This window comes from Protopterus annectens, chromosome 11.part0 (assembly GCF_019279795.1).
Source record: "Protopterus annectens isolate FY-2018-M chromosome 11.part0, PAN1.0, whole genome shotgun sequence".
Taxonomy (NCBI): domain Eukaryota; kingdom Metazoa; phylum Chordata; order Ceratodontiformes; family Protopteridae; genus Protopterus; species Protopterus annectens.
Window position 1 is genome coordinate 405,032,412 of NC_056745.1, and position 23,559 is coordinate 405,055,970.

Here is a 23,559-nt window from a genome sequence, read left to right on the forward strand (position 1 = left end):
GGAAAGCTCATCTTCTTGACACTGATGTGGTCTTTCTGTTGATGAGACGCCCAGACTCCCTGCACCTTAAAGGGGCCAAACGCATCCACAACACATGTCTGAAGCATCTGTGAAAAGCTCCTGAGAGGGAAGAAGTGGATGAAAAGGGAGTCCTGGATTGAGAGAGTCAGCCGGTGAATCCACCACTGAAGTTCCTGCTTCAGACATGGAAGAACACCTAAAAATTTGAGGGGATGAGAATGTTAAAGCCAAACTGACTTTAGTTTTTTCATGTGGAGTTTGGCAAAAGGAAGCATAGGAAAGGTAGAAGCCATGAACTGCAGAGTTCTCAGAAATTCTCTTGCTGTTACTGAGATAAGAGGAAGAAGGGACTGAAAAAAGGAAATGAGAGTTAGGGCCTTGGGAGGAGGCATGGGTGCTAGTATAGGAACAGTCTGGACCCTGCACCCCAGAAAGACATGATCCTGAGAAGGGGTCAGAAAGGAATTTTTGAAATTTGTAGTGAACCCCAGGCTCTGCAGAAGGGTGATGGGAAAATGAAGATTTTGCAACAAAGTCTCTGTAGAAGATGCCTGAAACAGGAGGTAGTCCAAGTAGGGAAAGACTTGTATCTCCATTCGCCTGTAAAAGGCAATCACAGGGTGAATTCTCTTTTGGTAGAAGGCCAAAGGGCAAAGCAGGGAACTGAAAATGCAATGAAGCAGCAGAGAAATGTAAAAACTTCCAGAAAATTGGATGAATCAGGATATGAAGATAAGGATACTTGAGGTCCAGAGATACCAGATAAGCCTGAGGAGGTAGAAGAGGGAACAAAGTCTGAAGGGACAACATTCGAAAAGACAGGAAATGAGAGGTCCAGAATAGGTCTCCAAGTGCCTTCTTTCATAGGCACCAAAACATTCTGGAGTAAAATACCTTCCCCCTTTGAGAAACTGGAGCTTCCTGAACAGTTCAGCAAGTCAACAGATCCTGAAGCACCCCTGGAAAGAAAGACCACTGTTCCTGAGGGGGCAGAGGAATGCCCAAAAAAGGTGGGAGAGATTTCCATACCATGAAAAACCCTAGCCGGATAATGGATAGAACCCAGGAACCATGAGTATTTTTTTAAAAACCTTTATTTAATCATCACTTGTGACATACGCAAATTTACATTTATACAAAAGTAATCTGTATTAGCAAATTAACATGAACACAAATTATACTTCATACATATTGCTATATATCTTATAACCCAAGCAACATTACATAAATTATTCAATTCCTGCCCCCCCTTTTTTAAAACAAGAAACATCTTCACTAAACCATCACTTATGACAATCATGCATTTATATAAATGTAAATGAACAGACACAATCCTAGTTGCAAGCATTTTACATCACAAACCATGACTACACCCTCCCAGTTGCAAACATTATACATCACTTCTAATCTACCCAATCATTTTCAAACATTACATAACTCTAAGTCATGACTTCTTTTAAACCTCATTCCTCCCCTGTATGTATTAATTCTCATTTTTTCTTATGTAATTTATTTGCTCCTACCCTTTTCTAAAGATCTCCATTCCAGTTATCTCTGTTACTATATTCACTATTTCTAATGCAGTTAGTTTAGACTCAGATTTCCATTTTCTAGTAATTGCTTTTTTTTTTGGCAGCCACCATAATTAGACACAACGAGGCCTTACCATATCTAGGCAATTCCGATTCTGTATCATAGCTCCGAAAAATCCCCTCCCTCGTCACACCAATCCGCCCACCCAGGATCTCAGACAGTCCACTCTGCACAGAATCCTTAAAGTCCGCCAACCCACCACACTCCCAAAAATATGTTCCAAAGTATCGCTTTCTTCTCCGTCAAATGTCCAACATTTGCTATCTACCTGGGGAAAAATTCCCTGGAGTCTACTTGGGGTATACTAATATCTATGTAAAACATTTCCAAGCATAAATCCTAAAACTTCCAGATTTCTGTTGCATATTTGGGAGATATACATATGTCCTCCCATTGTTTCTTTGTGAATTGCTCATCCAATCTACCTTCCCCAATCCTTTCCAACCTCCTCTTGCAATATTTTATATGCTCTACTAATTATTCCTTTTTTAATGGCAGCTTCTGTTCTAGAGTCTACTGAAAACTCTCCCAGTGCTGGTTTTCATTTAGGACCCTCTTATTTCTTTCTCTTTGCCTGTATTCTGAAATCAGTCCTTGTTAGGGAAGGCAATCTCTAACCTGCAGTCCAAATAAATTGTTGGCCTCTTTCCATTCTATTACCTTTCCTTCTCGAGTTATCTGCTCACAATAGGTTAGCTCCTTTGCCAGTTTTCTCCAATTCCAGTCCCCTCGTTTACATTTCTAATTGCAGTCGTCCCTATCAGCAGAATCTCCTTTCTCCACTCCTGTATTGGCTTAGTTCTTGGAATACTTTCTAGTACTTTATAGATATAATATTCTGTATGATTATTGTTATTCTCCTTAAAGGCCTGCATCCAAAATCCCAGTTTCTCCTTGTTTCTTGAGCTTTCCCATTTCAACATCATGCCTTTCCACTCTGAATTACAGTTTTCTGCTTATGCTATGTATAAGAGCCTTAACTGTGTAGCTCTGGAATCTCTCTTCAAATTGGGTAATACTAATCTGCCCTGTTCTACTGGAAGAATCAGCATATCCCACTTGACTCTTGCTGTCTTCTCCTCCCAGATAAAGTCTTTCAGCTCTTTATTAACTGCTATCCAAAACTTCTCCTTTGATTGATAAAAATATGCCTGACCTATGTATAAGACTAAAGGGACTAAAAACATTTTGACTGCTTGTATCTTACTATCCATAAAACAAAACTTCCATTTTTCTAAGTTTTTGTATTATCTTTTGTTTAGTGTCTTCCCACATATCCTTCGCTGCCACATCAGAATAATTTTTAATCCATAGTCCTAACTACTTAATTTTATCATGTCCCCATAAATACAGATGCTGCTCTGTGTGCAGGTACATAATTTATCACTATTGCCTTTGTTTTAGCCTCATTAATTTTGTTTCCCGAAAAGATCTGAAACCGTCTCAAAATGTTCCACAACACTGCAATGTCTCTTTCTGGTTTTGTCAGGTATAAAATAATATCTGCAAATACAGCAAGCTTTTCTGGACTACCATATCAATTGTATCCTTGAATTTCAGATTCCCTTATTTTCTTTGCCAGTGGTTCTAAATATAATGGAAATAACCACCCCTGCCTGCTTCTTCTGTTCAAGCAGAAATTATTGGAGAGGACCCCACCCACTTCAATTTTCACCTCTGATCCCTCATATAACCTTCTAATCAACCTTATATTTTTTCAGGAAATGCAAATGCTTCCACTGCCCTGCTCAAAGTCCCAGTTTACTCTATCAAATGCTTTCTCTGCATTAAGACCCACCAACAGCAATGACATCTTCTTAGATTCTACTTCCCTCTTGATCATCAGTGTTCTGTTAATGTTGCCAAATGTTTGCCCCTCCTTCACAAAACCATAATGATCCATATCCATCAATTTTGGCATTACTTTTTCATTCTTTTAGCCATTATACACATAATAATGGTTTAGTATTAAAATAGGCCTGTATAAAGCTGTGTCTAATGGATCTTTACCCTCTTTAGGTATTAAAGCTACCATGGTTTTCTTTCAGGATGTTGATACTTTTCTTAAATTACTGTTAAACAAAACCTTCCAGATCTTTCTCAGTCTTTTTCCCTCCTAGCTTCCAAACTTCCACCATCTATTCCTGGGGACTTTCCTGTAGATTGGTTATACATCACAATTTTTATCTCATCCCCCCTATTCTAAACGTTATTGAGCCTCATCTACTTCTAACCTTGGCATATGTATTTCTTCCATAAACATTTCCATTTGTATCTTTTCTTCATTTCTATATTTCTCTGCTTTATACAGACTATCACAGAAGTTTCCAAAATATTTCTAATACCTCTACAGAATCTTGTTACCTTCCTTGTTATAGTCTCCCTAAGACTGTCGACAGAGCCCTTTCTACTTTCTGTTGCCTGAGTTGTTGTGCTAAAAGCTTTTGTAATCTACTGTTATTATCAGAAAACAACTGTTTAACACAATCTTTCTAAATTGTGCACATTATCAAGGTAATCTCTTATTTCCTGCTTAGTATTCCACAGTTGATCCTTTTCCTGTTCTGTGAGATTCCCCCTATTCTGCAATAATTTAACATTTGTCAGACCCTCTAAATAATTCTTGTTACTTCTTAACCATAGCTCCCTTTCTTTTATTTCCACTGTATTTTTAAACCCCACCTTAATTTATCCCACTCCCTAGCTAAACATGCAGAAGACATTTCTATCCTCTCTAAAAGCTTCTGAATAATCTCCACTATCCATTCCTTAAATTTGTCTCTTTTTCAACAGATAGGTGGGAAAGCACCAGTGTTTCATTTTTATTTCATTACCTGTGTTTTTATTTTAGTTATTGGCGCATGATCTGAAATAGTTAATGGTGCATATAAAGACCTTCAATTAAATGTACATGTTCCTGTGAAATGTAAATTCTGTCTAGCCTAGCTCAATTTTTATATCTTGGGGAATTCTCTGCTGCTACATTCCTCCAGGAAATAACTCTCCCATAATAGAGGAAATCTTACAGTGTACAAAAGATAACCTACCACAAGAAACTATCCTACTAGGTGATCTAAATACTAACTGGACAACCTGCAACTCCAATAACCCCACTAATCACATTAATCTCTATGGGTTCTCTCAACTCATTCAAGAACCCACTAGAACAGATAAAAGATAAAAAAAACAATCCATACTGGATTGGGTACTGGTGAATTACCCCAAACAAAACTACCAGACAGTTTGCCTACCAGATGGTGTCAGTGACCACCTCTCCATATTTCTACTACGCAAACGCACTAAATTACCCAAGCCCATAGTTTATGGACTAATACGAGCTGTTGGCAACCTAAACCCTTATGATCTTAACACTGTTCTAAGCCATTGTAACTGGGAACTACTTCAAACCCCTGGATTAGACCAGGCAGTTGACTACTTCAATACTATTTTCTCAACACCCTTAACAGACTTGCCCCTACTAAGAAAGTTAGAGTGAAAGCCAGCTATGTTGCATGGCTAAGTAGAGACACTAGAGCCCTACTAAAATGCAGAGAGAAAGCCTGGAAAATCTGGAAAAAGGAAAACAACACCTGTTCCATACAAAACTACCAATAGCTTAGAAATCAGGCCACGGAACACATCAAACAGGATAAATAGAACTACTTCCTATGGTCCCAAAGCAAATACTCAAAAAATCCACAAAAATCCTGGCAGTCTATCAACTCCTTACTAAAAACAGGCAAAACCACTACTCCAGCCCCAAACTCCGCCAACAATACCATGGACATAGCCACTCAATTTAATCACCACTTTACAGAACCCATCCTAGCATTATCCAGCCAATTATCCAAAAATAGCCCTTCATGCACCCCAACCAATCATCCAGAAAGCATTCCCTCCTTTACTCTATCAACAGTCCCCACCTCTACAATTAAAAAGCTCCTTCTAAAACTGAAACCCACCACCCTTGCAGCTGATAACTTACCCAACTAGCTAAAAATGGCTGCTGAATCTATATCTTACCCGGTCTCCATCCTCATCAACCGCTCCATACAGGAATCCCATATCCCAAACCTCTGGAAAGTCTCATCTATCATTCCTCTTCATAAAGGCGGGAACTCTCATGATTTTTCAAACTACCGACCCAACGCCATTCCATCCCTCCTATCTAAACTTCTAGAGAAGTGGATCCACTTCCAAGTCATTAAATTCCTGAACACACATTAACTCCTGTCCACCACACAACATGGCTTCCGCCCACATCATAGCACAACCACTGCTCTTCTCTCTTTCACTAATCTAGTTAACCAACACTGGAACAACAATAACTTTACATCTGCCATTTTTTGGATCTCTACAAAGCATTTGACATTGTCTCTCACACCATTCTGCTAATTCTCTAATCTCACTATCCTTTGCCCCATTTACTACAGCCTGGTTTAGAAACTACCTGACAGGCAAAAATCTGTCCAATGGCAAGGTGTACTGTCCCCTCAACTTCCTACCTCCATAGGTGTCCCACAAGGCTCAATACTGGGCCCACTTCTCTTCTATCTTTACCAATAATCTACAGAGCTCAACCTAGCATGCTACACTTATTCAATATGCAGATGATTCGACTTTAATCTGCACAGCCCACCTCCAGCCATTCTGCAACAACTCACCCAGGAAACCTTTACCTCTGTAGAAAATGGATTTCTGATATCCAACTCATCCTAAACCACAATAAGACTAAATCAAAAACTGCTCCCCTCTCCACCATCACCTCTAAAAATGGCACTACCATTTCCCCTTCTGACCATACCAAACTGCTCAGCATTGAAATTGATAATAATATTCACTTCAATGTCCACATCTCACAAACCATCAAAAAGTTTCACAAAAAATGGGCACATTATATAGGCTCAAAAACTTTTCAGACCAAACAAGAGTCACCCTAGCCCAGATTCGCATATCGTCCACACTAATGTATGCAGCACCAATTTTCACCCACATCAGAAAAATAGATCTAGACCAACTAGAATCATATTACAATAAGATCGCCAAGTTTATTAAAAACACCAGCTTCAGAACACATCACTGTGTTGCTCTAAGGGACCTAAATTGGCTAGAACTACCTCAACTACGTAATTACCACCAGCTAGTTACTGTCTACAATATTCTTAAATACCTTGATAAAACCCCATCACTTACCCACTACACAGCAAATCGCCCTCTCTGATCTAGTGACAAATCTCTCCTCTGTATCACTAGACAGAACAATACTGCAGGAATAGCGCTATATTACCACACCATTGCTAGAAACCGGAATTGCCTTCCACCTTCGCTGACCACTGCCTCCACCACCTCACACTTCAAAAATTCCCTCAAATCACATCTAATGAATACCTGGCTATGTCCTTGTATTACTTAAACTTGAGCTTTCCTACCTTTTCCTCCTCATATTCATTCACCAACACCACGTTATTCACTGTAATCCTCTATGAGACGAAAACTCTAACAGCCATTAGGCTTGCCTGTAAGTAGCTCCTAATCCCTAATGTTTTGTGACTTCTCTGACTGCTAAGCGTCTTGTCTGCTTGCATTTTTAATGTGAATATCTGATCGTTTTGTTGTATAATGTACGTTTGTTGTACTACTCTGTATAAAAATATTTTTCTCGTTTAACTTTTACTACTCTGCATAAAAATACTTTTCTCTTGCTTAACAATGTGGAGCTTTTCTCCCTGGGCCTCCACTGTAAATGGACCTAGTCCAGTTGGAATTTCCTGGTTAACAAATGTAAAATAAAATAAAAATAAATAAAATAAATAAATTCACTTTAAACTCCTATTACTGAATTCACATCCTCCATGCCAAATATTTAGCAATACAAATATGCCATTATCTTTTTATCCTCTTCTATCACTAATAAAGCTCCTCTTGCAATTAACAGTAGTATACCTCTTTTCCTTTGTCCCAGGTATTCCGCTGAATAACCATCCTGAAAACTTTTATCAAATTCAAATAACCATCCTGAAAACTTTTATCAAATTCAAATGTTCACTTCTTTCTAAGTGCATCTTCTGTAACAGCTATTTGCACTCTATATTTTTTAATATAGTTCACTACTCTTTTTTGTATATATCTGCGAGAACATTGCCATTTAAAGACATTACAGAGAGCATCATTGTAGTAAAAAGTTATTATTCCCACCTTTGAGATATATATATATATATATATATATATATATATATATATATATAAACACATTGTTAAATGTCTAGTTCCAGCTTTTGTGTTACATGCATTCACTGTTTGACAGATTGAGTTGTTTCTAGTCATATAATTTGAGCCTATGTCACATCTTACAAAACATTGTTTTACTGAAAGCCCTCAAAACAAAAACACCCCAGATACCCCCTAAAACCTATTAAAACTAACACACAAAACTAAGTACACCTTCAAATACTGAAGTTTTACCTTCCTAATGGGTACAAAAGTCCCAAACAGACAGCCAGACTCACAGACGTGAGTTAACCTAAAAGAAAAGTTAAACATGCTAAGATGTATGGTGCAGCCTGTGTTTCTACTACGTGTTAATTGGTTTTGTCTTTTCTTTATAGCTCTCCCAGCTGGGAAAACCCCTGAATGCTTTCAGAGAACATTATGTCCTAGCCAATTTCTCTTAATTTTTTTCCTTAAGCCAATCCCCCTCCACCAGCCTGTAGCCAGTTCCAGTTTCTTTATCAGACTGCTTCCATGGAAACATGGAGACCAGCTGCAGAATTGCTATAGCACACAAATGTTTTTGCTAGAAAAAGGCCTCATAATATTCAATATTCTTTTTCATTTACTTGCTTACTCTTAAAACTCGTTATTAAATCAATCCAAGGTCCTTAATCCAGGCATTTCTTCATGCAAGAATGAGAAAAAAAACATTCATTTCTCTTCTGTCTCTCTATTTTAACCAGTCTTTTTTCCACTGCATTGCCTACATTTCTTAAAACCGAATGAGAAGAAAGAGACGGGAGAAAGAAAAGTAAAAAACAGCAGCACCTGTTTACAGTCCCCATTACACTTAAAAATAACTGAAAAGACAGTTATCACAAGAGGAACAGCAGACGGTCTAGGAGAGTCCATTTGCAGGAGTTCATAATATCTCTTGGGATTCTTAGGCACAATCCCATTTAAAAAAAAAAATTCATCCCGGAGATTGTGTCCCAAAAAGAAATTTCCTAGAAAGAAGTGTCAGCATTAGTAGATTCCTCTTCCTCAGATCCGTAGTCTAAAGGAGAGGGAATCTTAGATGAATAAGCAAAGGATTCCTCATCTGAATACACCTCCTTCTCAGAGGTGTCCTGTTCCCAGAGTCTTTTAAGGGTAGTGAAGGACCAAGGGAGAGCTAGAACAGAGATGCCATGAGGAGGTTTAACTAGAAGGCTCCAACTCTGGACAGCATTCAATAACAGTAGTCAGTACTTCCTCCCTGACCAAAATCTAAGGAACACCACTAGGCCCCTCGGAAATAATTAGCCGTGGTTCCCCCTGAATGTCCAAAGTGGATGTCTGCAAGAGCTCCAAACACATATGCTAGGTTATATCCCCACTGGCCTCTGAAAATGGTTGTGGCAGTAGAATCCAATGGCAGAGCCAGACAATCCTCCAGGCTTTCACTAGCCTCAGGTGAGACATCTGGCAGAGTCTACAAAGCAGAAGAATCCGATCTAGACTTCTTGGCTGCCTTCTTCACGGACAGCTTCTCTCAGAGCAGGAAGTTCCTTCCATCATGTCTTTAGCTAAAAGTTTAAGATGCTGGTTCACCAAATACAAGGACAAGGAAGAAAGCCATCTATGGAGAGCCTTAGGAACAAAGGCCTGACAAATTGAACAGGACATATGGTTGGGGGAATTGCTGACACAAAATAAACACTGCTCGTGATAGTCTTTATGGGTCACCCACATTGGCATTTACCCTTCTTGAATAACATAAAACTCCACAAGCAACAATACAAAAGAAAAAGACAAGATCAAAAAACCCCAAGGGACACTTATATGAAAAGACTTGGTGAACCAGCAACAGAATGGGTGTTCAGACTGGTGGCAAAGAAGTTCTGAGGATGGTATGTCACCTTTATGCCCTACACTATGACGAGCATGCGTGTGACGTATGGTGTACCTTAAAAAAGCCTAAAAGCTTTGACATGCTGGCCTGACATCGGACCACCCTTGGCAGGGGATCCCTATTGCATTACTGCAACAGTGAAATGGAAGGACATCTGTCCAGCTGTTCCAGTGACTGGATGCTTCTACCTTGTATCCTTTATATCAGGTAATGTGCTACTCTTTCCATAAATGAATGAAGATATTGTAGACCAAAGCACATGCAGAGCCCTTGTATGGCTCCTGGCACACTACTTATAATGGACATATTACTAGATAACTTACAGTAATCTAGGACAATGGATTGAACACTTAAATATGACTGACTCCTATTCTTGCAAAAGATGTAATATACCTATAACTGAGAGAAGCATACACTAATTCATAGACTGTTATAATAGTACTAGGAAGAATTAGGTATCATATGAAGACAATTTCAGTATACATGAATATTGGCAGTGGACCTTTGCAGATGATGTAGGCTGTAAAACTGATAGAAGACTGGCCTTTGGTTGGGAAAGAAAGAGACTTATTTGTGAGAAGCTACAGCTAAATTACAGAAGTGGTGAATCTATTCAGGAAAGGAAGGCAACCATAGCCCCACAGCCCTTAACCTCAGCCTTGGAAGGTTCATTATAAAAACTTGACCTCATCCTCTTCAAATCAATTAATTGCTAACACTTCTCAAGAATTCTCCATTTAGCTAAAATTTAATCTGTTACCAATCAAGACAAGAAAGCCTCTATGGAACTTAGGAACAAGGCTACAATTACGGCAGGTTGGGATTTAACACTAAAACTTTCAAATTCTATGTTCATTCTTTCTAATGCATCTTCTGTAACAGCTATTTGCACTCTATATTTTTTAATATAGTTCACTACTCATGATTATTGAAACTTGATCAGACGACGGACATGCCATTTAAAGACATTACGAGAGCATCATTGTAGTAAAGTTATTATTCCCACCTTTGAATATATATTATATATACTATATATATATAACTTTAATACTGTTAAATGTCTAGTTCCAGCTTGTGGTTAATGCATTCACTGTTTGACAGATTGAGTTGTTTCTAGTCATATAATTTGAGCCTATGTCACATCTTACAAAACATTGTTTTACTGAAAGCCCTCAAAACAAAAACACCCCAGATACCGCCCTAAAACCTATTAAAACTAACAAACAAAACTAAGTACACCTTCAAATTCTGAAGTTTTACCCTCCTAATAGGTACAAAAGTCCCAGACAGACAGCCAGACTCACAGACTTGAGTTAACCTAAAAGAAAAGTTAAACATGCTAAGATGTATGGTGCAGCCTGTGTTTCTACTAAGTGTTAATTGGTTTTGTCTTTTCTTTATAGCTCTCCCAGGTGGGAAAACCCCTGCTTTCAGAGAACATTATGTCCTAGCCAATTTCTCTTAATTTTTGCTTAAACCATCCCCCACCAGCCTGTAGCCTTCAGTTCATTTATCAGACTGCTTCCATGGAAACATGGAGACCAGCTGCAGAATTGCAAACACAAAATGTTTTAGTAGAAAGGCCTCATAATATTCAATATTCTTTTTCATTTACTTGCTTACTCTTAAAACTCATTATTAAATCAATCCAAGGTCCTTAATCCAGGCATTTCCTCATGCAAGAATGAGAAAAAAAAACATTAATTTCTCTTCTGTCTCTCTATTTTAACTAGTCTTTTTTTCCATTGCATTGCCTACATTTCTTAAAACCAAATGAGAAGAAAGAGAAGGGAGAAAGAAAAGTAAAAAACAGCAGCACCTGTTTACAGTCCCCATTATACTTAAAAATAACTGGGAAGACAGTTATCACCCTCCTCTTCCACTTTCCAAAGCATTTTTTGAACATTAATGACATGAAGTAGGGTATATGGTTTAGAGTCCCCCAGAAGTCCAACAAATTCTAAAAAAGGCCAATATTTCCAGATTTTCTTGTTCTGTCGTATTTCACACATATAATTATTGCATTGTAATCCCACATTAAGTTACTGGTTTTATTACTGTTCATCTCCATCTCCCAAATCCTGTCACTGCTTCATTTCCAATGTACTCTCAATTGTTCTAGTCAACTTTCATGCTCCCTTCCTTCACTCCATTTTCTATTGAAACAAAAAAGCTTCACAGGTACAGACTTCTCTGTGTTTTTTATTACCAGAAGATCAAGAAACAGAATCTGTGTTTCACAGCTCACTTTTTGTTGGACAAACGTTTGTATTTCCTCCTTAGCATGTACTTAATCAAAAAATGATTTTGTCCCTCCAAGGAAGAATACTTTGAAGACAGATGGGTAAAGCAGTTTGAATCTCACGCCTGCGTCTCGACATTCCCTGAATAGTGGAATAAATTTGCTTCTCTTCTGCTTGGTGTACAAGGAGTAATTCTCCACAAACACTCTGCTGTCTTCCACTTTTAGTACTTTGTCTTTCTGCCACAGTTTTGCAAAAATCAACTCCTGCTGGTAGGACTGCATCTTTAGTATTAAAGGTCAGGGTTGTTTTCTCATAGCCAGGTTTGCAAAAGATACACACACGCGCCTCTTTTCTAGCCAACAACTACCGGGAAATACCTGCCCAGTTGCTTATTTGCATTCTCTATAAAATGAATGTAGTCTGGGAATCCAAGGCCGATGCAGTAGAAAAAGCATCCAACAAAGCAGCCAACACAAGAGGAACAGCAGACGGTCTAGGAGAGTCCATTTGCAGGAGTTCATAATATCTCTTGTACCTACGAAACCTGGGCACAATCCCATTTAAAAAAAAAAAATTCATCCTGGAGATTGTGTCCCAAAAAGAAATTTCCTAGAAAGAAGTGTCACCATTAGTAGATTCCTCTTCCTCAGATCCGTAGTCTAAAGGAGAGGGAATCTTAGATGAATAAGCAAAGGATTCCTCATCTGAATACACCTCCTTGTGGCGTATCCTGTTCCCAGAGTCTTTAAGGAGTGAAGGACCGAAGGGAGAGCTAGAAACAGAGATGCCATGAGGAGGTTTAACTAGAAGGCTCCAACTCTGGACGGGTATCTAACAGTAGTCAGTATTTCCTCCCTGACCAAAAATCTGGAGTGAACACCACTCAGGCCCCTCGAAATAATTAGCCGTGTCTCCCTGAATGTCCAGTGGATGTCTGCAAGGGCTCCAAACACATGTTGTGGGTTATATCCCCACTCGGCCTGGAAAATGGTTGTGGCAGTAGAATCCAATGGCAGAATGGCTAACTTCCAGGCTTTCACTACAGCTCAGGTGAGACATCTGGCAGAGCCATAAAAGCAGAAGAATCGATCTAGACTTTGGCTGCCTTCTCTTCACGGACAGCTTCTCTCAGAGCAGGGAAGTTCCTTCCATCATGTCTTTAGCTAAAAGTTTAAGATGCTGGTTCACCAAATACAAGGACAAGGAAGAAAGCCATCTATGGAGAGCCTTAGGAACAAAGGCCTGACAAATTGAACAGACATATGGTTGGGGAACTAAGGACATTGGGACAAAACACTGCTCGTGATAGTCTTTGCTGGGTCACCCACATTGGCATTTACCCTCTTGGAATAACATAAAACTCCCACAAGCAACAATAATAAAAGAAAAGACAGATCAAAAACCCTAAGGACACTTTATATGAAAAGACCCAGAACCAGCAACAGAATGGGTGTTCAGACTGGTGGCAAAAGAAGTTCTGAAAAGATGGTATGTCACCTTATGCCCTACACTATGACGAGCATGCGCAGGACGATGGTGTACCCAAAAAGCCTAAAGTTTTGACATGCTGGCCTGATATATCGGCCAGCTCTTGGTAGGATCCCTATTGCATTACCGTAATAGTGAGTCGGAAGACATCGTTCAGCTGTTCCAGTGACTGACGTTTCTACCTTGTATCCTTTATATCGGTAATGCTACTCTTTCCATAAATGAATGAAGATATCGTGAGACCAGCACATGCAGAGCTCTTGTATGGCTCCTGGCACACTACTTACAATGGATATACAATAGATAACTCACAGCAATTCAGGACACAAATGGATCGAACACTCTAAACATGGCTGACTCCTATTCTTGCAAAAGACACATACCATAACTGAGAGAAGTACACTAATTCAGACTGTTATAATAGTACTAGAAGAATTATAGTATCATATGAAGACAATTTAGTATAATGAATATTACAGGATCCTCTGCAGATGATGTAGGCTGTAAAACTAATAGAAGACTGGCCTGTAGCAAGAGGGTAAACACATAGGTGTGAATCTTTGTTGAAAGAAAGAGACTTTAATCATAATGTGAGAAGCTACAGCTAAATTACAGAAGTGATGAATCTATTCAGGAAAGGAAAATCCATGTTCCACAGCCTCAACCCCTCAGCCTGTAGGTTGTCTAATATTATAAAAACTTGACAAATATGAGTCTGGTTGAGTGACTTTGCTGATATAAAGGAAAAGGTGTAGTCTGGCCTGCGGGGAAAAAAAAAAAAAAAAACAGTTCATAACAGTTACAAAAACTGATGCAAGTAAAAATAAACTCGGGAGTCTAAAGGGTTTTTGCCCATCTACCAATAAGTAGGTGGGGCTTTGTCAGATCTGTAAAAAAAAAAAAAAAAAAAAAAAAACAGTATGGTGATATTAAGTGCATTCAAATGGTTAACATTACAGACTCTGAGTCTACTCCTGTGCATACTCTTAATCGCTACACAAGCTTACACTTGCATATTTCTTAAAAATGCTGTGAAGTCAAATTGAAATTACTTTGTTTTAGTCTGTGAATAACTTATAAAATTTATTCTAAAAATGTTTTTGGTTTATGGATTAAAATCCTAGGGCTAAAGATTAGAAACCCTTCCCTTGTGAAGGGTTCCTAGATGCAACATTGCTAAAAATTACTAAAGAGAAGTCTGTATTTTTTTAGCCAAATCAAATCCCACATCTAGGGGCACTCACATGCCTGATGGATGAATTCTGTGACACAAGGTTATTACTGCATAATCAGATTTGTTTTCAGAATCAGTTTTTTTTCTACTTGCACAGTTGTACCTCAGCCGTTGTTAACATTAATAGAGACCTGCATTCACATACATAAGCATCTGCCTGCACCAGGGGGAGTGCTTGTATTGCTGTGAGGAACAGCACAACATTGAAACACTACAAGCAAAAGGCATTCCAGACAGCTATTTAGCAAAGGTAGGTAGAACTACTAAACCATTTTGTAAAAGTGGACATAGTCAACAGGTCTTACCACAAAAATTGGAAGAAGTGTCCTCCACAGAGCCAAAGGCATATGTCAGCACACGCTCAAAGACAAGTAATCCGGGGAGCAAGTGTGGGTTTGAACCTCCTTTAAAGTTAAGCAAAATTTTGACTAACTCCCTCTAAGGGGGTGAAACCTAATATCCGTGCTCTGCACTACGTTCAAATGATTGGCTGGAGCCTTTAGCTTCCTAGTTTAACCTTTGGAACTGGTAGCTTTCATCACAGAGTCATTGATTAATTAACCTGGACCGGGAATTCTCCTCAAGTCCAATCCCCAGGTACAAGTAGGCCAACAATCTCTGGATGAGGAAGGTCAATCTACTCCATTCACATTAAGGCTTACATCTCAGGCCTGACCATCAGTGTTTAGCAGAGATTATAATTTTGATGGGAGCTGGAGTTGAATAAGTAGAAGCAAACCACTAGAATTTAGTTTAAAGCCAGAACCAGATCAGATCAGGTCAGGCCAGGCCTGCCCCAAACCCAACCCCCCCCCCCCCGCCACCCACACACACACACACACACAACAGTTCACTGCCTTTGTCTACCACACACAACACATTACAAGTTCCCAACTCACTGATGCCCAGAACTGGACTGTTACATGCTCATCTCTACACAAGCCCATACCCATGTGTAGCAGGGAGGGGGGCATCCCAGTTTACCATGGGAATAAGGCTATGAGTTACTACAGAACTTCATTTTATAGTTCAGGGTTCAATTCTCTCAGCCTTACTCCCCTGCCATGCAACTCTGAGCAAGTCAGTTTACCAATGTGCTCCATGTTGCTCCTGAAAAGACAAATGTTCCTAGTAGGTTTACCCAGTTAAATAAATAAAAATAAAAAATGGTACGCTTTGCTCATCCCAAATAATCCTAGGAGGGGTTGAAAGTTTTCAAAAGCTATTGTCTATGAGGTAGACTGAGATAACAAGTTCACATTCCCTTCAGTTTACACTCCAGAGTACTCCTCATTTTGGAATTGCCCTCAGTTTCATGAGGAAGAATTTTAAACTGGCTTCTGGCTCATACTCCTTCCCCTAAGAATTACCTGGTAGAGTACTCTGGGGAAGAACCATTTTATGGTCTGGATCAGGTTATCCTCAAACTAATCATTAGAGATGCTACCAGAGCAGCTTGAGGGAACCCGGATTCTGCCCTGTCAGACTATAAAAAGGTTCTTGCCCTTTTTAAGTCTATGCCTAAGTGGGGTAATTTTCCAGAATAGATTTCAGGGACCATACCATTTCTCACCTTGCCAATGGACAAAGCAGTCTGAGCTTTGGACAGGTGTCACAACAAGGTTTACCAGTCCCCCTCCACTCTGAGGCTCAAAGCACTCAACTGCTGTTCTCACATATCTCAAGTCCAGGCTCACCTAGGAGAAAGGCACTGGAAAAGGTACAAGACCTCATAATTGCTAGTCTTGTGTCTTCAGGAGAGCCTCTCCACAGCCACTACCATGGGATACCATGCATCCTGTTGTAATTTTGACTCTGCTGAGGACTTGGCCAGAGCCTCAGGCTTGAGTGTGTGGCAGCACACAATGACATGGCCAAGAATGTCCTCTTTCAAGAAACTCAAACAAGATTGTGGATTATCACTTTTGCGGGACACAATCTTTAGTTAGCTTGCCCAGTACCTGGTCAATGACCTTCTAAACAGAAAACAAGCCCTCTCTAATGTGGAGGGCTTTCTGATCCCTCCTCTACTACTAGGTCTAGCCAACTCCAGGAAAGAAAGCAACCTTCTTAAAATTCAGGGAAGTCCTTCAAGCATCATAATCTTACCCCTTCTGGAACAAGTGAGGTTACACAGGTTATCATCTCCTTGGCACCTCCACAGTAAAATCATTCAGACTGATCAAATTCACTTTCAATTGAAAGTAGATTTGACCAAAAGAATTTTGCTGAAACCACCTTCTGTGAGTTGATCTTTTTTTTTTGAAAGGGGGAGGGGCAAGCCCCATAGCACCACTATATGGGAGGATAACCCCTAAAACTTTTGTACATCTACTCAGAGGTCACACAACAGTGGAGAAAAAATGAGAACACTCCAGTGTTGGTAAGTTATTTCAGCCAAATCCACTTTCATGGAAATGGATGCAATCAATCTACAGGCTCCCTCCACAGCAGTCCTGACTAAGCACTAGGACTGGCTGTTGGATGGTTAGAGCAGTTCTTGGGGTTCACCTTGGTTGGGAAAGTTATCACAAAAGATTAGCAGGTTGGCATGAAGCAGCCTTGGAAGGCAGCCTAACTTTCAAAACAATATAACTTAACTAGTTGCCATGCATGTTAGCACATGTTGCCCATTTTTAATGTGGCAAATGACATCAACTTATTGCATCACAGATAACTTGACGTACTAACAGATGTGCATAGCCAGTGACAATAGGTGCAAAAAGTGTCTGTATCAATTAGGGCACTAGCTACACAGGATGGCCAGTATAGCACATAAGCTATAACTTATTAGCTACTAATAGGAGTAGACATATAGAACAAGGATGACAGATGAGGCCTATCATACTTGAGCTTAGCCAGATAATATAGCATACATTTATGACCCAGGCTTGGCTCGAGTGAATTGACAATGAACTATGTACCAAAGCATATACAAATAATGCATGTCATTTAAAATGGAGTTAGATCTGATGAAGCTGTAATAATGTTAGTTAATATTTTTTTCTATAGATTTCTAAACACGTTATAGGCTTATAAGCAAGGATTAGACATCGGTCTGAAGACTGTTTCAAGCCTAGCCAAAAAACCCTACTCAAAATTAATTTTTTTATGGAACAGAAAGGTAGTGTCCTTAGAGGACTTGAAATTAAATGTACATTTTAATAGGAGTTGCAGAGGCACCATTTTCCACATAAAATGAAATAAAAAGCACACAGACAAAAAAAAACATAATATTCAACTACAAGTAAATATAAAACGTTCAATGAACAAAACAGTAGATAGATAGCTGAAACCATACAAAGGAAAAACAAATCTAAAGAAACATGGTAGCAGTCTCTTTGTGGGGTCCAATGCATACTCAAAAGCATTTAAGAACCAGTAAGTACATCTGGTACTGTAGATGCATGCATAGTCATACATACCAGTCTAGCACAGTACTACCTCCCCAACACTTAGGGTAGGCTAGTTGCTAAGCAGCACAGGTGACAACATTCCATACTCCTGTGCATACTCTTATCGCTACACAAGCTTACACTTGCATATTTCTTAAAAATGTTGTGAAGTCAAATTGAAATTACTTTGTTTTAGTCTGTGAATAACTTATAAAATTTATGCTAAAAATGTTTTTGGTTTATGCATTAAAATCCTAGGGCTAAAGATTAGAAACCCTTCCCTTGTGAAGGGTTCCTAGATGCAACATTGCTAAAAATTACTAAACAGAAGTCTGTATTTTTTTAGCCAAATCAAATCCCACATATAGGGGCACTCACATGCCTGATGGATGAATTCTGTGACACGAGGTTATTACTGCATAATCAGATTTGTTTCCAGAATCAGTTTTTTTGCTACTTGCACAGTTGTACCTCAGCTGTTAACGTTAATAGAGACCTGCATTCACATACATAAGCATCTGCCTGCACCAGGGGGAGTGCTTGTATTGCTGTGAGGAACAGCACAACATTGAAACACTACAAGCAAAAGGCATTCCAGATAGCTATTTAGCAAAGGTAGGCAGAACTACTAAACCATTTTGTAAAAGTGGACATAGTCAACAGGTCTTACACCACAGAAAATGGAAGAAGTGTCCTCCACAGAGCTAAAAGGCACATGTCAGCACACGCTCAAAGACAAGTAATCCAGGAAGCACGTGTGGGTTTGAACCTCCTTTAAAGTGAAGTAAAATTTTGACTAACTCCCTCTAAGGGGGTGAAACCCAATATTCGTGCTCTGCACTATGTTCAAATGATTGGCTGGAGCCTTTAGCTGGCTAGTTTAACCTTTGGAACTGGTGGCTTTCATCACAGAGTTATTGATTAATTAACCTGGACCGGGAATTCTCCTCAAGTCCAATCCCCAGGTACAAGTAGGCCAACAATCTCTGGATGAGGAAGGTCAATCTACTCCATTCACATTAAGGCTTACATCTCAGGCCTGAACATTAGTGTTTAGCAGAGATTAGAATTTTGATGGGAGTTCGAGTTGAATATGTAGAAGCAAACCACCCCCCCACTCCCCGCCACCCACACACACAACAGTTCACTGCCTTTGTCTACCACACACAACACAGTACAAGTTCCCAACTCACTGATGTCCAGAACTGGACTGTTACATGCTCATCTCTACACAAGCCCATACCCATGTGTAGCAGGGAGGGGGGCATCCCAGTTTACCACGGGAATAAGGCTATGAGTTACTACAGAACTTCATTTTATAGTTCAGGGTTCAATTCTCTCAGCCTTACTCCCCTGCCATGCAACTCTGAGCAAGTCAGTTTACCAGTGTGCTCCATGTTGCTCCTGAAAAGACATATGTTCCTAGTAGGTTTACCCAGTTAACAAATAAATAAAAATAAAAAATGGTACGTTTTGCTCATCCCCAATAATCCTAGGAGGGGTTGAAAGTTTTCAAAAGCTATTGTCTCTGAGGTAGACAGAGATAATAAGTTCACATTCCCCTCAGTTTACACTCCAGAGTACTCCTCATTTTGGAATTGCCCTCAGTTTCATGAGGAAGAATTTTAAACTGGCTTCTGGCTCATACTCCTTCCCCTAAGAATTACCTGGTAGAGTACTCTGGGGAAGAACCATTTTATGGTCTGGATCAGGTCATCCTCAAACTAATCATTAGAGATGCTACCAGAGCAGCTTGAGGGAACTCGGATTCTGCCCTGTCAGACTATTAAAAGGTTCTTGCCCTTTTTAAGTCTATGCCTAAGTGGGGTAATTTTTCAGAATAGATTTCAGGGACCATACCATTTCTCACCTTGCCAATGGACAAAGCAGTCTGAGCTTTGGACAGGTGTCACAACAAGGTTTACCAGTCCCCCTCCACTCTGAGGCTCAAAGCACTCAACTACTGTTCTCACATATCTCAAGTCCAGGCTCACCTAGGAGAAAGGCACTGGAAAAGGTACAAGACCTCATAATTGCTAGTCTTGTGTCTTCAGGAGAGCCTCTCCACAGCCACTACCATGGGATACCATGAATCCTGTTGTAATTTTGACTCTGCTGAGGACTTGGCCAGAGCCTCAGGCTTGTGTGTGGCAGCACACAATGACATGGCCAAGAATGTCCTCTTTCAAGAAGAAACTCAAACAAGATTGTGGATTATCACTTTTACAGGACACAATCTTTAGTTAGCTTGCCCAGTACCTGGTCAATGACCTTCTAAACAGAAAAAAAGCCCTCTCTAATGTGGAAGGCTTTCTGATCCCTCCTCTACTACTAGGTCTAGCCAACTCCAGGGAAGAAAGCAACCTTCTTAAAATTCAGGGAAGTCCTTCAAGCATCATAATCTTACCCCTTCTGGAACAAGTGAGGTTACACAGGTTATCAACTCCTTGGCACCTCCACAGTAAAATCATTCAGACTGGTCAAATTCACCTTCAATTGAAAGTAGATTTGACCAAAAGAATTTTGCTGAAACCACCTTCTGGGAGTTGATCTTTTTTTTTGAAAGGGGGAGGGGCAAGCCCCATAGCACCACTATATGGGAGGATAACCCCTAAAACTTTTGTACATCTACTCAGAAGTCACACAACCGTGGAGAAAAAAAAGAGAACACTCCAGTGATGGTAAAAGTTATTTCAGTCGAATATACTTTCATGGAAATGGATGCAATCAATCTACAGGCTCCCTCCACAGCAGTCCTGACTAAGCACTAGGACTGGCTGTTGGATGGTTAGAGCAGTTCTTGGGGTTCACCTTGGTTTGGAAAGTTATCACAAAAGATTAGCAGGTTGGACAGTCCACAGAAATGCTAAAGTGGCTGCCTCGGTGTGAGAAAAATGTGATTTTATTGCTGGTCCTTGTCCAAAATGGGATGATACTCTGGTCCTCGGTGAATTCAACCAGCTTGTTTGACAAGTCCAGTTCCAGATAATGACATTATTTACACAGGGAACCTGGACAATATTGTTAGATGCTGCCTTTGATAAAACAGTATCTGGGGCCCACAGTCTTCACCAAGATGTTGGTCATGGCCACTAAAGCATTGAGGAAAGGTCTCCGGGTCGTGGCCACCAAAGCATTACAGAAAGGTCTCCTGGTGTTCCCTTATTTAAGTGGCTGATCTCTGGTTGATCCTTCTACCCATTGCCTGGAGACAATCCTCCTCTGGCTGGCTCCTGTAGATGCAGCCCCCTGAGGGAGGACATCCAGTGAAAGACGCTGATGCTGCCGTGGTACAGTGGCTGCTTTGTAGCCTCACAGCAAGGGGTTCTCCGGTTTGATTCTCAGCTGCAGTGCCTTCTATGTAGAGTTTGCAAGTCCTCCCTGCATTCATTTGGGTTTCCTCCAGGTGCTCCGGATTTCTCCCACATTGCAAAGACATGCATCTGGAGCATTTCTCCCTGGGTCTTCACTGAAAATTGGCTTCATTCCAAGTTGGACTTTCCCGGTTAATAGATGTTAAATAAAAATAAATAAATATACCTCAGTTCAGAGATGTTAAATAAAAATAAATGTACTTCAGTTCAGAGATCATTCATCAATGGAGAAAAGTTGGACACTTTCCAAGGTCAGCTTCCTCTGTCCTTGGAAACTTTATATCATGTCTTACTCCCAATTCTTAAAGTCACTTTGTCAAACAGAATAATGTAATTACCTTACTCATCAAATTCAGAAATCTGTCATCATATTTCCTGATCTATTTTTAGCATCTCAGAAATTTTGAAATTTTTCTGTCAATGCAAACTTGAGCAGGACTATGAATAATAAGTAATATTATCTCAGTTATGAAGGGACCTCTCAAATCTGCTGACAACTTCTAAAGCAATTATAATTTAATTTCACATTAGTTTTATTTTCAATAGAACGGACAACAAACAGGGAAAAATTGATCAAACTCTAGATACCAAGTCAAAAATTTCACATCCAATATCAGTTAAAAACAAACTTAGCACGTCACATTTAAAATTAATATTAACTCAACAATAAGAAATCACTAAAAACAAAGATGCATGGCTCTTTGTTCACTAACTTAAGTAATTTCAATTTGTTTTTTTAGCACGTCCATACACGGCGCACCAAAAATTGTATTTTATCTGAAGAAAACTGAGTAGGTATGCAAAAAACACAGTTTTGCCACACATTAACTACTAGAAGAGTGAGTCAAATCATAGACTAAGCTTTATAAAACAGATTTTTAAACTGATTTTTTAACAGATATATGTACACTGCCATAAAAACACTGCAAACATGCATCATGAAATTGAAAATAGAGGAACTTGATTTAGACTGCTGGTTAAGTTTTACATCTATTACACTGCTAAACAGTCGCCAACAATAATACATGAAAAGGACAGAACATCTTGGACCAATGGGGCTTGTCAGATGAGGTGCCAAGTATCTTGTCCAGGCATCTGCGGATGAACTCAACCATGTCCGGTTCCTTCCATGACCTAGAACAAATGAGATCCACTGAGGGATCCGCAGGAGGACACTCAGGAGGTAGAAGATCCTGTGTCAAACACCACTAGAAACACACACTCATCCGGGTTGGGCTTAACGGTAGACCACCCACTGCATTGACGAAGGATATCCATGATGTCTCCAAAGGAGACATCCTCTAGGGGTGATCGTGGGGAAGCCTCCCCTTCCTCCAAGTCAGTATTGTTGGGGAGAGACTGTGGCAGGGAATCTAAGTGCCTCCTCATACATGTACACTTCCGAGGGGGCTTCTAGGAGGAGGGGGGATTCCAGGAAGGACTCTGAAGCCTTGGGGAATTCCTGGATGGGAGCCTACTGGGGCGAACTGGCAACAGGCTGTCCCTGAGGGGGCAGGATGGCAGACTCCAGCCCAGAAAGAGAGGGAGCCAGGATAGAATCCTAGGATGAGTGTGTCAAGGCTCTTGAAGGAGCCGAGATGACCCTCTCCACCACCTCGAATGCCAAAGGCGAGCAGATCTTCATAGGCAGAACCAATGTTATATACACACATGCTAGATAGGAGAAAGGAAAAGGGGAATTTTTTTTTATATATGTAGACGGACACTGAATGTGAATGGGAAGGGTAGGGGTTAGAAAAGACAAGGCTAGGTAAAAAAAGAGAAAGGATAGAAAAGGAACCCAAACTGGAGCTTGGAACAGTGGAAAATCGCTGCTGTTTAATTCAAGTGGCAAACGAGATCTGGAAGGAGGGAGAGTGGAGCATTATGGTTAGGTGAGAAGCTTGGACTTTGGATCCAATGCTGCAGTATGCGGCATCATCAGATCCATGCTGGATCAGAGTCCCTCAGGTTGAAGATCAAATGAAAACAACTTCAGATCTGGATTTTATAACAGAAATATGTAGACTGCATAAAAACACTGCAAATATGTATCATGAGATTGAAAATAGAAGAACGTGACGATTTTAACTGACCTGACTGT

General features: G+C 39.9%; 1 protein-coding gene across 1 annotated transcript in view; it reads right to left on the reverse strand.

Annotated features, from left to right (window-relative positions):
- Positions 1-23,559, reverse strand: part of DEPDC4 (DEP domain containing 4) — a 362,627-nt gene that overhangs the window by 170,113 nt on the left and 168,955 nt on the right. The gene's annotated exons all lie outside the window — the stretch shown is intronic.